Consider the following 15,089-nt stretch of genomic DNA (forward strand, 5'->3'; position numbering starts at 1 on the left):
AGGCAGCCACAGCACCCGACCCCCAAGAGATAGGTAGCCACAGCACAGGACCCCCAAGAGACAGGTAGTCTTAGCACATGACCCTCAAGAGATAGGTAGCCACAGCACATGCCCCTGAGTAGATAGGCAGCCACAGCACCCGACCCCCAAGAGATAGGTAGCCACAGCACAGGACCTCCAAGAGACAGGTAGTCTTAGCACATGACCCTCAAGAGATAGGTAGCCACAGCACATGCCCCTGAGTAGATAGGCAGCCACAGCACCCGACCCCCAAGAGATAGGTAGCCACAGCACAGGACCCCCAAGAGACAGGTAGTCTTAGCACATGACCTTCAAGAGATAGGTAGCCACAGCACATGCCCCTGAGTAGATAGGCAGCCACAGCACCCGACCCCCAAGAGATAGGTAGCCACAGCACAGGACCCCCAAGAGACAGGTAGTCTTAGCACATGACCCTCAAGAGATAGGTAGCCACGGCACATGCCCCTCTGTGTCATACTAAGTGATCAACGCTATGTATATCTTAGACAGACACAGCGCTGATCACTATTTAATGAAGATTTGTCTGTGAGCCAAAGGCAGCCATCAAAAGAGCCACATCTGGCTCCTGAGCCATAGGTTCCCTACCCCTGGTGTAGACCAAGCCATGTGACCAATAAGCAGGTTTACTGGAGCGTTATTACTGTTTCTAGCAGCTGATTGGTTCAACCAGCAACACCACCATCTCATATTAATGACCAATAAATAATATATAATTCTTTATTTATATAGTCCACACAGATTATGCAGCGCTGCACAGAGCTATCCAAATTATTCCCTGTCCCCAATGGGGCTCACAATCTGATCACCCTACCAGTATGTTTTGTAGTGTGGGAGGAAACCCACGCAGACAGGGAAAGAACATACAAACTCTTTGCAGATGTTGACCCTGGGACTTGAACCCAGGCCCCCGTGCTGCAAGGCTTTAATGCTCACCACTAAGCCACCGTGCTGCCCTTTATCTTAAGGCCAGGTGCCCATCAGGGAGACTGTTTTCAGCCGGGAAAACTGTTTTCTCACGCTTTTCAATGCAGAGTTGCATCCCTGTGGCATCCTCATGAACTATAATATATAAGTAATCTGTAAAAACAGATTGGGCTAGGACATACTGTACTTTCTAAATCGGTTATACCACCGTTTTTCATATTTTTTAAGTATTGTGGGAATGAGCCCTTAGGATCAGCAGCCACCGTTTTGAAGGGAACCTGTCAACACCTTTTTTTACAAATTCAGCTTATGACAGGTTCCCATAGACGCATCAACCTCCAGGATCAAGGATTGTAAATCAAGCACACAGACAAACTGGTGTGTGCCCCCTCTGGCAGGATCTGCACTTCTTTCAGCTTCTTTTGCCCTAGTTTTTACAAAAAAAGGCTTTAAATTTTGCAAATTAGCCTGAAAGAGCACACACAAGAAAGAGCACACACAAGTATGTCTGTCTGCTTGAGTGACAATCCTTTATCCTGGTGGTAGATGTTCTTTAACACCCACCATGACTCCCACATTTTACCTTAAAAATGTTTGTCTCACAACCACCTAAAATGAATTTTCTGCCGTTACCTGGTATACAGTCAGATCCAGCAGCGTGTCAGAGTGGACTCAGGGAGTGAGAACAGGAGGGGGCGCTGGACACAAAGTAAATTTTCTGGGTTTGTGAGGCAAAACATTTTTTGGTAAAAGTTGGGTGCCATTGTGTAAATAGGGCTCTATAGGAACTTGTCACTAGCTGAATTTGTGAAAAAAGTGGTGACCGGTTCCCTTTAATTTCTGAAAACGTAAGCATATGGCCTTTACTTTTGAATACCTATTTGAGCATTTAGAAAATGTACACTGTTAAAGGGGTATTCCCACGAAGACAAGTTTCTTATATGTACTCAGGATAACAAAATAACAAATTCTCTTATTCCCTGTTATTAACAAAAATACAGCATTTCACAGATATAATTCAAACCAATCTCTATCAGTCCTGCTGTACACAATTTTGTTGCCCCTAGACACGACCCTGTAACTTCTGACTTTAGCGTCGGCCCTCCCTCTTGGATTTTGCCATGCTGGCTGAGTTTCTGTCTTTCTGCTCTGAGCCTGTAGCCACACCCCCTGCATGGAGCTCAGAGACAATCACTGATTCACTTCCTGCCAGGACAGAAAAAAGTTGCAAACTACAATGTGTCTGCTTAGAGAGTTTTCGCCCCCACCCTGGGATTATGCACTGACCATCACTGAGTGATAGGAGATAAAACAGCAATAAAACTGAGTAAAATTGTAAAGTAACGGGTTAAAATTATATTTATTGTGCTAACATCACTAGGGGATTGAAATGTAAGAATTTTCTTTTGTGGGAAAACCCCTTTAAGTTAGTGTGATACACAGTGAACTCAAAGAAGGATTTCTCACAGGGAAACACTGCCCGCCACCATGACAAATGCCACCCAAAGTTGGATGATTTTGTTACTGGTATCACCACTGTTTGCACAGTACATAATAATTCCCTTGTTTTTCAACTATTAGATGTGAGGGAGCGTGCACATTCAGGTTGAAGTCTTTATGTCATTTTAGATTTAATAAATAACATATAAGTCTGTACAAGTCAACATCCTCTTTTTAATTTGTTGTAATTAGACATTTGTGGTGTAGATGCTGTGAATATGTAAGAACTGTCCACAATCAGAGCGACTCCTTAGATCACTGGGAGCTCCCTCCATATACATGAAATGACTTGTCAGGTGAAATAAGTATATGTAAATAGAGAAAACAATAAAAGCCACTATCAATGTTTCATCATTAGCTCTTTGTAATATAGCAATTTTATCATTGAAATTTTGTGACATAAAAAATAATGACATTTTGTTAGAATACTTAGTCAAAAACAAAGTAAAATTTTACAATTGAGATACTCTAATATGTGACAGCTGCTCTAGTTGTAACACTTACAGGATGAAACATTGTAAAAAAAAATGTGTGCAGCTTACCGTATATGGAATTTACTAATTATTGGAAATGTTTACATATTGGGTAACATAAAATTATAAAAAATGTTAACACTTCAGTTCCGTAAGATGTTGTGAAATTCCTATCAACATATTCTATGAGGGACATGGGAGGATTTTGTGTTCCCCTGTCTCTTCTTTGAATGGGATCACAAAGGGGCAGGAAAAGGAAAAATTCTTTCTGCTCCTTCTGTAAATCACTATAGGCAATAAAAAAGAGTGGTGCTCAAGTCTTCTTTACTTCTCCTTTGTTTTCCTCAGTTATTAAGGAAAATCTGCCATCAAAATCCAAGCATGATAAACCAGGAGCACATATTCATAGATCAAGTGGTAATCTTCTTAAATTCGTTAGCTGTGGCCTTCATACTTCTAAAATAAAGTTTTTAAATTATGCTAATGATCCTGAAGGGTTTTGGGGGCCTTTATCAGAGCCCCTCAGTGCTGTAGATTCACAGGCTGTTACAATGAGCAGAACATGTCTAAACCAACCCCCTGATCTTTCCTACCTCCATCTAGCTGTGTAATCTAGCAGCAGCAGGAACCTATTCTTCTCATTGTGAATGAAGCTACAGCCTGTGAAGCTACAGCACTGAGGAGTTCTGGTAACACCCACCAGAGCCTTTCAGGCACATTAGAATAGATTATAAAAGTTGGTTTTAGAAGGAAGGAGGCCATGGGTAACAAATATAAGAAGATTACCACAGTCACAGTACCTGCATCTATAAGTATGTGCCCCTGGATTATCATGCTTGACTTTAATGGTACCCATGAAGTGTCCTAAAATACAGAGAGTAAAGACAGTGTGTCCCCAAATATGTAAATGTATACTTAACGCACAGCTCATGCTTCTTCATTGCTGATACAGAGGCCATGCAATATTTGACCTTCATCTACAAACTTGATCAAAATCTCTCCTGAAACAGCTACTCCTACAATGGACTTCCAAAATCTAATTATTTTTTTAGAAAGCACACATTTATAAGGTCACCAAATACAACTCTTGTAGGGCAGCTAAAAAAATCATACAAGCTTTATGTATGGTATATCAGTATTCAGTATTTCCCATACCACAGGGTGAAAATGATTTAATCATCATTGATAATATCAACAATATATCAGCAATTATATGTACATAGTAGTATAAGGTGTTTGGCCCATGTCCATGCACGCTGTAGGTAAGGTTAGTGCTGCAATCTTGACAGGTATGCTGTAAGAGCCTTGTCTGCAGTCTTCCCTTACCTTGTTTTTAATGTTGAAGGACCCCGCTGTTTTCATAGCCGGCAGTGTGGTATTACCCATCGTGTAATAACCAGGTTCCCAAACTGTCGGCTTTCATGAGTGAGTAGCACTCCTACCTTGGGGTCCTGGGTTCGATTCCCACCCTAGGCAACATCTGCAAAGAGTTTGTATGTTCTCTCCATATTTGCGTGGGTGTCCTCTGGTTTCCTCCCACACTCCAAAACATACTGTTAGGTTGTTTATATTGTGAGCCCCATGGGGACAGGGACCAATTTGACATGCTTTGTGCAGAGCTGCGTAATCTGTGTGCACTATACAAATAAAGAATTATTATTAACTATTAATACACTAGGAGCAGTAAGAAGTTTCTACATACAAGCCTGTGGCTAACATTCAGTGACTATTACTAGAGTTATAGCTATAGCACTAGTGTTAAATATATCAATACTGTTTTTTACAGTTACCCAAAGTAAAATGGGTTATCACCGTTCCAGGGTTCATGGCGTAATATCACGGAATTATTGTCTGAAAAGTAAATTGAATAATAATAATAATGGTAATAATAGTATTCGCCATCTGTTCCTCTGCTATTGTATAACAGCCCAGCCATGGAGACGCACTATTTGACTGCATGTAATTTGCAGCAAAGTAAAATATACTTTGAATTAGGCAGAGCATTGTATCTTTTATATAAGTAAGACCTACAGGTGACGGCTATTCATATTATTCATCTGCGTTGACATAAAATGGTGTAGCTTCGGTGGCAGCAAGTTCATATTCTCCCAGTCATTTTCATCTAGACGATATTAGGCATCGTGATTGTGCCAAATGGTAGTCCATTCAAATAATGTTTTCCAAATGCAATGATGAATGTCATTTGTTTGGCTCTGACCGACTGCACGGACTCCTGCCAAAAATCCAACTGCAATGTTAAGCAATAAACATAATTGTGATCCTGCTCATTGTGGGAGGACAGCATCCAGCGCTGGATGGACATTCTTCTCATGCTGAAATGTTTTGCTTAATTATTTAAGATCAACATGTTTCCTGACAACGCTATTTTACTTCCATCCCTAACATACAGCTTGAAAAGTTTTGCATCTAATTGAATAGATTTTAATATAACAGTCTTATTTTTCTTAACTTAGATTCTTTTTTTAAAAAAAATCTGGAATGTTATCATAATTTTGGCTTTAAACCACATTGCCAACCATTGTTTTATTGCTACAATGTATCAAAAATAGAAACATAAGTGTAACATTGCAAATTGATTTTTTTTTTTTATTTAAACCTCCAGAGCTGTCTCTATGGTTACAGTCTACAAAACCTATGCACCCTACTTATTCCTTACATGCATAAGGCAGAGAAAAATCTGATAACACGGTGCAGCATGATAACAACCTATTGAAAGTAGTTAAAGAGTAACTTTCATTTCAGATGATTTTTCTTATATAAGTTTTCTAATATATTTTTTCTTTTTCTAATATACTTACCGGTAATTAAAAAATTCAGCATGGTTGGAAAGAAACAGGCTGCAATGTGCCCCATAGTTACAATATTAATTCTATGTTTCTATGGCAAATTTACCTACCAGATTGAAGGTGTCTCTCTCTCCTCTCCTGTTTGTTACACAGCTGCGAGTGCTAGCCCTTTCTGCTTTCTCCCAGGTTGTAGTATGCTATGAGCAATATTTTCAAAAATCCTCCCTATTAATCCTCCCTTCTCAGAGCTGTTTAACCAAACACAGGCAGATTGGATTCTAGCTCATGTAGCCTCCATAGACACACACTATACAGTCTGGAATACAAATCTCTATGGGAGGGAGTAGCTTGATTCTTTTTTACAAACTAAGCAGAATTTGTTAATGTATTTATATTAGAACAATGTTAACCACATCTTCCAGCACACTATAGAAAAAAATGATGTTAAATGACAGTTATGCTTTAAGATTGCTGCAAATGTTTACTTAAAAGGAATCTACAATTTGTTTTCATGCATTATGAAGCAAACATACCTTGAGAATGCTGTAGCTACACTGATGCAGAAGCATATCTTGTTTAATTCCCTAGCTGAGTGGTTTTGCTGAAAAAAACGATTATAATATTCAGGACCTTGGGAAAGCTGGGTGCTGCTGGCTGCCATACATAAACACATTACACGTGGAGCTTAATGAACTGTCTAGAGGACTAACCTGCTGGAGCAGGATCGCTCATACACAGCAGCTGGGGAATGGTGCAGTGATTGATTACTTCAGGCACAACACAGTGATTACATATTCTCTTGAGCAGTCCATACTTAATGTCAGAGGAGAAGCGCCCAGCTTCTAATTGTTTTTTCAGCAAAGCCACTTAGCACATTAAACAAGATATGATCCTGCATCAGTGTAGCTACAGCATTCTCAAGGTATCTTTGTTTCATACTGCATCAAATCAAATTAATAATAAATATTTACTTACTAGTTTCTGCTCCTCCCTTTCCTGATTGTCTTACTATACCTGATGAGGCACTAGCTATCATCGCTTGCCCCCGAAGGACTGTAAAATTATACGACTTTGTTCAGTGAATTTTTATTAGATTTCAGTCCTAGTACTGCCCGACCATCTATTTTTGTAGTCCCAGTGTCATCCAAGTTGTTTCAGATTCACATCTATTGTTTACTGCTCATTGTTTCTGCATATGTAAATAGACAATCACACTCGGATGGCATCCAAATGCCGCCCTTTTTTTATTACGCATTGACTTCAATAGGCAAAGTTAATACATGGCACAGACCAGTGTAGTACATGCTGCGATTTCTGCAGATAGGATCGGATCAAACATCTGACCAGCACAAAGGACTATCAATGACTCTGTCCGAGTGCTGTCTAATGTAGACTCTTACGAGAAAGTAATTCATGGGAAATTAATTCGTGGGAGACCAAAACCGGTTATCGTGATCCCATTGTTTCCATTGGTTTTGGGAGAAATACCAGGAAATGTAGTGCAGTAGGACCTGGAAGGTTCCACTTTATTATGTGACTGGCCTCCTAGAAAGCCCATTTCAATAGATTGCTTTTTTGATGGAAAACCCCTTTAGTAGCCTAGGGGGGGAAATGCATTGGTTCCAGACCAAGTCCCCCACTATATAGCTAGCCAGCCTGCTGCCCCCAGTATATAGCTAGCCAGCCCCCTGCCCTCAGTATATAGCCAGCTAGTTGGCCCACTGTATATAGCCAGCTAGCCAGCACCCAGTGTATAGCCAGCCCATGTCCCCAATATATAGCCAAGCAGTCAGAAAGATGAGTATTGACTTTATTTTTTTTTTATTCGAGTATAAGCCCAGTTTGCATTTTTTAGCACATTTTTGTGCTGAAAATCTCAGCTTATACTTGAGTACATACGGTATATGCTTATGTAAACAGAATAGCAGAATTTACTGTAACATGATGCAGGCAGTCCCCAGGTTACGTACAAGATAGGGTCCGGAGGTTTGTTCTTAAGTTGAATTTGTATGTAAGTCGAAACTGTATATTTTATAATTGTAGATCCAGACAAAAAAAAATTTGGCCCCAGTGACAATTAGAGTTTAAACATTTTTTGCTGTAATGGGACCAAGGATGATCAATAAAGCTTCATTACAGACACATTACAGCTGATCATTGCAGCCTGGGACTATAGAAAAGCATTCAGAAAGCTTCACCAGAGGTCAGCGGGGGTCTGTCTGTAACTGTGGGTTGTCTGTAAGTCGGGTGTCCTTAAGTAGGGGACCGCCTGTATATGTACAAGATTTGCACCTTGTTAAGTAGTGGCCTGATAAATATTGTCAATGTTGTGTGATAATATGGCCAATTATAGAAAAATCTAATCTTGGGGGCTAAGCCAGATCTGCATTCTGTGAGGACTGCATTGTGCTAGTGGCTCTCAGTTCCCCGGCAGAGCAAGGGTGTAACTTTAGGGGGTGCAGAGGTTGCGATTGCACCTGGGCCCAAGAGGTTTAGGGGGCACTTATGGTGTCACTTTCCCATACGAGAAGACTGTAACTATAAACCATACATTATAGTCGGGGGCCTGGCACAGACTTTGCACTGGGGCCCATCAGCTTCTAGTTACACCAGTGCGGCAGAGCACTACTTTATGATATCACTTTACCCTGAAAGGGCACTGAGGTAGGAGCAGTCTCTGTGAAAAAAAACATCAGTAACTGTGTTGGATTATAATATGTTAAAGAGATTTCCTGATCCCTATAAATAGCTGACAATGGTACAAAACCATGTTGCCTCCTATATTTGGAGCAGTTCCCATTTTGCTCGAGACTGGGGTCCTCTACTGCTTCCTGGTGTCAGTACAATAATGACGATGCATATGTGCCGACATAAGAACTCAACATTTCAGCCTACAACTGTTTTCTTACGTAGTGTTGCCATGAGTATTTTATCTTTAGATGTTACATTGTACATAACACAATATATCCCCGTTCTGCAATACATCTAGGGTATGATGTTATTTTCTTATTATTTAAAACCAAGGCATGACCTGTCCATAGTGGTAATGGGCTTGCTGGATATTCCTAGATTTCTGAAATGCAGTGGTAATTGTGGCTAATCTATTTTTCTACATCTTTTTGCCTTGTGAGCATCCCAAGCCTTGTTACATATGCCAGCTGTGTTGGTCTAGGGTTGGGGAGGAATAGAGCAGGCTAGCAGTCAGAGGAGCTTGAGTAAAGCTCCCAGCACAGGGAAATCATTTGCAGACCTGCAAGTTAATACAATAATTTCAGAATAGTGTAGCTTTTCTTCTCTAGGCATCCTTATACTACAATCAGGGTCTTGCAGAGATACAGTGTTAAGAGTGAAATAAACAATTACATTTTGATATAGAAGGGAAACTAATATTACTATAATTTAGAAGATATACACTCACCTGCCACTTTATTAGGTACACCTGTCCAACTGCTCGTTAACACTTAATTTCTAATCAGCCAATCACATGGCGGCAACTCAGTGCATTTAGGCATGTAGACATGGTCAAGACAATCTCCTGCAGTTCAAACCGAGCATCAGTATGGGGAAGAAAGGTGATTTGATGCCTTTGAACGTGGCATGGTTGTTGGTGCCAGAAGGGCTGGTCTGAGTATTTCAGAAACTGCTGATCTACTGGGATTTTCACGCACAACCATCTCTAGGGTTTACAGAGAATGGTCCGAAAAAGAAAAAGCATCCAGTGAGCGGCAGTTCTGTGGGCGGAAATGCCTTGTTGATGCCAGAGGTCAGAGGAGAATGGGCAGACTGGTTCGAGCTGATAGAAAGGCAACAGTGACTCAAATCGCCACCCATTACAACCAAGGTAGGCAGAAGCGCATCTCTCAACGCACAGTACGTCGAACTTTGAGGCAGATGGGCTACAGCAGCAGAAGACCACACTGGGTGCCACTCCTGTAACTAAGGCTACAATTTGCAAAAGCTCATCGAAATTGGACAGTAGAAGATTGGAAAAACGTTGCATGGTCTGATGAGTCTCGATTTCTGCTGCGACATTCGGATGGTAGGGTCAGAATTTGGCGTCAACAACATGAAAGCATGGATCCATCCTGCCTTGTATCAACGGTTCAGGCTGGTGGTTCTGGTGTCATGGTGTGGGGAATATTTTGTTGGCACTCTTTGGGCCCCTTGGTACCAATTGAGCATTGTTGCAACGCCACAGCCTACCTGAGTATTGTTGCTGACCATGTCCATCCCTTTATGACCACAATGTACCCAACATCTGATGGCTACTTTCAGCAGGATAATGCGCCATGTCATAAAGCTGGAATCATCTCAGACTGGTTTCTTGAACATGACAATGAGTTCACTGTACTCAAATGGCCTCCACAGTCACCAGATCTCAATCCAATAGAGCATCTTTGGGATGTGGTGGAACGGGAGATTCGCATCATGGATGTACAGCCGACAAATCTGCGGCAACTGTGTGATGCCATCATGTCAATATAGACCAAAATCTCTAAGGAATGCTTCCAGCACCTTGTTGAATCTATGCCACGAAGAATTGAGGCAGTTCTGAAGGCAAAAGGGGGTCCAACACGTTACTAGCATGGTGTACCTAATAAAGTGGCCGGTGAGTGTATGTCACATAGGTAACAGTCTACAATAATTACACAGCTCTAAAAATGTTGCAGTGGAGTGGTGGTTCTGACGTAACCTGCCAAGAGCAGGAATAGGGACTTTTTGGAATGTCCCGAATCCTCTGGCTTCCAGTGGATGTATGTATGTCCCCTATATGATAACAACCTCCATGATAACCCATATCAGAGAGTGTCGGTGGGCTGTGAGGATATCCTTGGCATCCTCCTCAGACCACTGATATTGGAATGGTTATCATAGGGAGGTGTGTATACGTATAGATGGACTGCATGACCACCTCCATAGGTCATATGAAATCTGGACACAGGATATAACAGAATGTCCAGAGTTCTGCTGCCGATTGGTCTGGTGACTTGTTGCTCCTGTGGACTACAGGCAAACTTTACTGGGAAAAGTACAATATGGATTACCCTATTTGGGTCTGTACTTATCCTGGTTTTATTAGTGGCTATCCCTTTTTAAGCTTACAGCTTATGCTAAGTGTAAAGGGGACACACAGGCACCACAGACAGGACAGTAAACCCTAAAACTCTAGCCCACCAGCAGCCCTGCATGCTTGCCTCTGTGTATCCTAGGCAACAAGGGACAACCATAAAGACAGTCCCTCCCTGCACCAAACAGAATATAAACAGAATAGTCAAGAACGTAAGCCAAATATATAAAAAAACAGATAGCAAGCAAATGTATGGACAAGAAAGCCAGCAATGGAGGATAACACACACAGTGTTTATTAGGGTATGACGAACGCTCCATGTGAGAGGGGCAGACCTCTGAAAGTGTGAAAGTGTTAACCATGCTGGTTCAGAGCTAGGATTGCAGAGAGCCAGCAGTCCAGCCAACAGAGCTCTGTTTAGACTGCCTATTGAAAAGCAGCAGATGGTATTCAGCATCTTCTCTGCCTGACAGTACCAACTGCAGAAAAACCAGACACAGATGTAACACTTAGAACCTTTTCTTATTGGTGATACATTTCAGAGACGGATAGGATTAGGGAAATTAGATTGGAAAAATGTTCTTTTTTCACAACATGATTTTTATGCATCCAAAAGAAATTGATAATAACTAACTTCTCTAAGGGTGAAGCATAGCTTCTTTGAGCTAAAGAGGGAATCTGTACAGTGACCCCCATTTCAGAAAGCTCAGCTTACCGGTACCCTAATCACTTCAATGTAACATAGCTGCTTACAGGCAAAGTGATGTCAACGACCCGCAAAGCAGAAGTGGCGCTCATCGGAGCACTTTGAACATTTCAGGAAGAAGATAGGCAGGCTGTTGGGTTGTTGAATCCTTGCCAATTTGAAATTGATCTCCTTTACTAAAGATAGATGATCTTTTAAGACTCCAATACCCCTTTAATGCTTGAGAATGGCTGCATAGAGTCAGCCGAAACGTAGCTCTTACCACTGGTGGAATAAGCATTCACTATTTATCTTGGAGTGCTGCTTCCTTCCTTGGAGTTTGTATGCATATGGAATCCTGAGTCAGTTCCTTGAAGCCTGCACCCACATTGGATTTAATCCGGTTATCCACAGTGCTGCTCCTTCTACCTATTTATTCTCCTTTACTAAAGATAGATGATCTATTAAGACTCCAATACCCCTTTAATACACAGTTATTGGGACACAAAAAACACCAGTCCATAACAAACTGCTGGTGGCTTTTTACTCTATATTTACATGACAAATTCCTCTTAAATAAGTAATGACTAAAAATATTAATTAGAGATTCTGCAAGAATCCTAAAGAGAGCAATGAATACTGACAATGAGTTTATACTAGAATGCCCCTTTAATATGATTATAAATTTACAAGAAGCAGGGCTCCTATTAAACTATAATCGAGCTTTGTTAAGGAATTCTGTATTGTGCCGCAGGATGCAGTCTAGACATATCATTTAAACATTGATTCAGGTTCTACTTCTCCCAAATCAAACTTGTACAATGTTCTCAAAAAGCAAAGACTAGCTCTCAACGTTACCTTCTGCAATCTGTAGTATAAATGTACAAAGGAAAAAGACTTTGAAAACACTATTATACTACAAATACCAAATTTCATACAAAATGAATGTTACACCGGGTAATGTGACACAATTATTTCAGAGTCTGTCCAGAATACCTACATTACAGACATGATATTCAAAATCAACCAATAATCAATTGAGATATTTTTCAGACATAGATAATATACCATTGTGCGGGGGTGCTAAAATTAGCACAACAATGGAAATGGAATTTACAAGTTTAGCTGCCAGTCAGACAGTCATGCACCAGATTTATAATTCAGAATCACACATCAAATTTGGCTTGGGCTAAACCTTCAACTGGAGTATAATAGATCCTACAGTATTCATACTTTTAAAGAAACCTATCATCAGTAATTTACTTTTAAACCTAATGACAGGTTCCTGCAAGAGTATTTAAACTGTTTCCAATAAAGTTATTATATTAACAATTAATTGCTGATATGGGTCTAAAATTAAGTTTTGCAGTCTGCCACAATTCTCCCATGAGTCATGGGGGTGTTTGCTATCTATCATGGGGGCGTTTGCTATCTTCAGGTGATTCATTGAGTGACTCAGCCAACATCCTGCTCAGCTTCTTCTCTCCCCCCATCCTCTGCAATGTCATCCTGTTTTAAAAAGCCAGTTCCACGATGTGTCACATGTACAGTGACACAGAGGAGACGCAATCCCTCTCGCAGCAAATATCACAGGCAGAGGAGCCGTTGGAAAGAGGATGATGTTGGCAGAAGGATGAGGGGAAGAGGAAGCTGAATGGGACATTGGCCCAGTCACTAACTTACCTGAAAATAGCACAAGCCCCCAGCAACTTGGGTAAACGTTCTGGCAGGGAGCCTGCAACTTTTTAAAACTTTAAAAATAGGAATTAATTTTTAATATATAAACATGTGCAACACCCCTGCCAATACATAGGCAGGCTGGCAGTTGCGAAGAATGCCCTCTCCAGGTTAGGAGCTGACTGAGGGAGTCGCAAACCCACTATGAAGGTTCTAGAAACTGGACACTACGTAATAGCAGCTGTAGATCCTACCTGAACAGGCAATGGTTAAGTGGGTGTAATTTATTGACCAATTATGTTTTTTGCCATGTACCCTGGAGTGTGATTGGAGAAGTGCTACCCCCTGACCAGAAGCATAAAACCCCTGGGCAGGGAGGAGCACAGGGTCTTGTCTTAGCACATGTACAGAGTGAAGAGAGAGAGAGACAGTGTCAGTACACCATCAGCGCTGATACTTATCCTAATCCCAGGACCAGAGTCAGGAGACTCCGAGCTGCAGCTTCCACAGTTATACACAGCTCCATCCCAGCCTGCATCTACTACCAGGCTGGTGAGCTATTCCTGAGGACCACTCTTCATGACCACTCCAGTAATCCGAATCTGCTGTGAGATCATTTAGGCCTGTTGCCTGCTGTTGTTCAATAAAGAACCGTGAGTTATTTTGCACAACGTTGCCTCAGCTTGATCCCTGGATACGGCTGTTACCACCAAAGGCTTCCCCATCCATTACCCAGGGACTCATCCTACAGACACTTAGAAGTTGCCCTAGGGAGAACCAGTACATCAGCCTCTCCCTCCATATTTCTTGCAAATACCACCTGCTGGAGACCTGCCAGGCTGTAGGACAGCCCTCCTGTCCCCATACCAAGCACCATGACATCAGCGTGCACAACCGCCAGTCACTCCGGTATTCTGGGCCCGAGCTGCCTCCAGGCCACAAGAAAAGGCTAAGCCCCGGTGGGGGATGTTGCACATGATTGGAAAATGTTAAAATACTGCTGTAGGAACTTGTCATTAGATTTATAGGTGAAAACCTGCTATAATTAAGGTACAATGCCACAGTCGCAGATCATTTTAGGCGATTTGGGGAGGACTTTTAACACTTTACCAGCAGGTATTTCTGGTGTAAGGAATACAATTCTGGTTACGGGTCTTCTTTAAATGCAAGGAATCGCTGGGTCACTTGGGCGCAACATCTGACTGTCCAACCAGAGAATCCTCTTTTGGGCCCAGACTCTAAAATTATCCTCTAGCTTGAGGGTAGGCCTTCAAGATCAGCACCTCCTTTAGCCCCTTCATAACCCAGTTGGACACTGCTTGGGTTCCAGGTGTAGTCTGTAAGTGCGGGCTATGTGGATTCTATACTAATGATGCCCTGTGTCTGTGTAGATACAGTGTCAGATTACTTTATGTTTCATGCTGTAGAATTTGATATTTTTATGGTATTCTTCTAAAGCAAGAGACTGTTTCTTGCCCACTAAATCTGTTTTTGATACACGTAGAAATTTCTGTGACCATTACATTCATCTGACAAAATTCAGATGTACGGGATGGATTCTTCAGTCATAAACATTTCCCCTACAAATGAAATATTTGCCTATACCTCTATGTCTGCCATACAACATTGTATTTTTCTATCTTTCTATTTTTATAGTGCTGACCAAGTGGTTTCCAATGATTTGCTTCTGACATGTATTTCCATGCAGTTATCCTGCCTCTCTTTAGTGCAGCAATATATAACAGTGCTAGATAGTAGCTGCAGACGGCTGTACATTACATCATAGTGTTGTATCACACTCTCAAGACAGATGAAGAAAAGATGAAAGAGCTGCTGGACAGATTCCCTAAGAGATCAGACTTTATTATTGTTTATCATTTTATTTACCTCTTTCCATATTGAATCATTTGCGC

Source organism: Engystomops pustulosus, chromosome 1, assembly GCF_040894005.1.
Source record: "Engystomops pustulosus chromosome 1, aEngPut4.maternal, whole genome shotgun sequence".
NCBI classification, from domain to species: Eukaryota; Metazoa; Chordata; class Amphibia; order Anura; family Leptodactylidae; genus Engystomops; species Engystomops pustulosus.